Genomic DNA, 2,849 nt, shown 5'->3' with positions numbered 1-2,849 from the left:
CCTCGCCTTAATCCCTTGTCTTCATATCGCATTCAATAACTTGACCAAACCATATAAGTCTAATTTCCCTCATCTTATCCACGATCTTCTCTAGTCACTCCACTTATCTATCTAAGCATTCTCATCTCTGCTCTACTTTCTTATCAACCGCCCAACACTCTGAACCATACATCATAGCTGGTCTCACTATTGTCTTGTAGAATTTACCTTTCAGCTTCATTGGAATTCTTTTATCGCATAAGACACCACACGCTTATATCTACTTCTACCACATGCACTAAATTCTGTGACTTACATCCTCGTCAATACCACCGCTTTTTTGCACAACTGAGTCCTAAATACTTAAAACATTCCACTTATCACTGGTCTTTCTCTACTTTTGCTCTTCTGCCATACTTTGAATTACTTTTTCTTACTTTTTATGATTTTTTTGAACGTCCTCATNTTTTCTTACTTTTTATGATTTTTTTTAACGTCCTCATCCCACCACCAGGTTCCCTTGTTTCCTGGCATTCTACTCCTACTCTCACCAACAATCCCCTTTATAATATTGTTAACACAACTAGCAAATCTATACCACACATCATTTATGTCTCCTTCGACATTCTACTGTCCTCTCCTTTACCGTCTTGACAAACTCTTTTTCATTTTACCCTTTCAATTTCTACCAAAGAATTTTCGATTTTTGTCCCGTGTTCTTTTTGTTTTTTTATATTCTTTTTCCGGTACACCAAAAATCCATTATCATCAGTTTATGCTGTGTAGTTACACTCTCGCCTAGTATAACTATACAATCCTTTACTCGATTTACGCTCTCTCTCTTCTACATGAAATAAACCAATCTGTGATCTATTCCTCCCACTCTTATAAGTTATATAATGTTCTTCCCTCGTTCTGAAATAAGTATTAACCACAGCAAGATCATACGATACCAATTAAATTATCTGATATGGTTCAAAAAAAATAATTATTAGCTAATAAATCAATGTAAGGTCAAATACAATGTAGGTTCTACATCTTTAATTAGCAAACAATTCTACAACTCTTCAATTTATTTTACTGTATAACTGACTAGCATTTTCTCCCAAGTGTTCCTTATAATTAGACATCTTGAGAACATACACTTTCTAGATTCGCTGTAATTAAAATTTTTAATGAACAAAAATTATTAATTATTTGGGAATGATCTATTATACGGAGTCATGTTCAACCAAAGATATTTACTAACAATAAAAAGCCGTCTCCCATATTCACCTTACCACTAGTTAAAGTCGACACCGTATGGAGTTTATGCACCATCGCTAAATGAACATAACGAATATTAGGCTTTATCATCTTGTATTAATTACTTTTAAACATAATTGATTTTACAACTTTGTATAACGCTAGTAGACATTTAAAAATATAAGATTTGTGTTAATACTTTTACACAAACAACTTTATAAATTATAATCTTCAATTTTAACCGCTATTTTTATATCATTAAAAGTTCGTTTGGTAACGTTTATTTACCAATTTTGCTCTATTATACATGGTGTTAATTTCACAGATAACTCAAACATGACTACAACATGGTCGAATTTTAGAACTTCATAGCACGCTATTATTGCTACTTTATATATATGTAAAGAGTGAGAGAGACAGAAGTATTGGTACAATTGACAAATTACCTTTTGGAAATATCCATAGATTTTATTCCATTTAATCATTAACTCTTTATTTTGTATTTTGTATTCATAGACTTAAATCACCATTATATGATGACTCATCTGAAGATCTCGCAGTCAGTGTTATAAATACAATATTTAACGTCGATAAAAGGCAATCGTTAATTAATACGAAAATTTTAGTGAACAATCAAATTAAAGATTTAAATAAAATACAGTATGATGAAGAAAATCTAAAAAAATTCTTTAAAAAAAAGCAAGAAGTTGCACACATATTTAAGTGTAGGTATAGTGAATTATTAAGACACGTTAATGGTTATTTAACTACTATACAACATTTATGCATCTTAGAATATAAAAATAAACATATGAATTTGATTACTTGTGTAAATTCCTTGAAAAGTACATTCCCAGCAGTTACAACTATGATCAATCGTTTATTAGCAATTTTGGCCTTGTTTAAAAAAGCGTCCATTGGTGATTATAAGGCGAAATCACAGTCATGTTTTAAAATTGTAGTGAAAATTGTATCAGAATATAATAATATTTTAAAAAACCTAAATATTTTTTTAAATTTTGAAACTAATGTAACAAATGCAAAAGAATTTTTAGAAGAGATGAGTACAAAGCAATGTGTTGTGACCCATATATTTTCAGATACTAAATGCAATCAATTTCTTAATGAATATTGTGTTCTTGACAAACCATTGTTAAATAAATATGAATTAATACGCTCATATCAAAATATTGATAATAATTTAATAATTCTTAGATTAAGTTCAGATTTAATACAAATTTGTGAAAATTTTGTTAAAACTGACTACGTTTTATATTTTAGTGAATTATTAAACTAATATATAATTTTTTATAAGTAAAATAAATACCATTTTACATTTTTAAAATTTCCTCGGTATTATGATTTAATAAAGCCCTATAAATGTATTTTAATATCATTAATATCAATAAAATCTTTTTAATTGTGAAATTTAATTAACAAATGTTAAAAATTATGTGAGACACGACTTTATTTCATTCATTAATAAAATAAAAAAATTTATTACTATTGAATAATATTATTTAAAATTAAAATTCTATTAAAAATATTGATTTATGACTAGAATATACAACTCAAAAAGTCACAAAACTATTGTGTTGTACGAATCGAGAAAGCAGAGAGTGAAG

The sequence above is a fragment of the Daktulosphaira vitifoliae genome, unplaced genomic scaffold (assembly GCF_025091365.1).
Source record: "Daktulosphaira vitifoliae isolate Bord-2020 unplaced genomic scaffold, ASM2509136v1 Scaffold_5, whole genome shotgun sequence".
NCBI lineage: Eukaryota > Metazoa > Arthropoda > Insecta > Hemiptera > Phylloxeridae > Daktulosphaira > Daktulosphaira vitifoliae.
The sequence above is the reverse complement of the archived record's forward strand: the minus strand, read 5'-3'. Positions refer to the sequence as shown.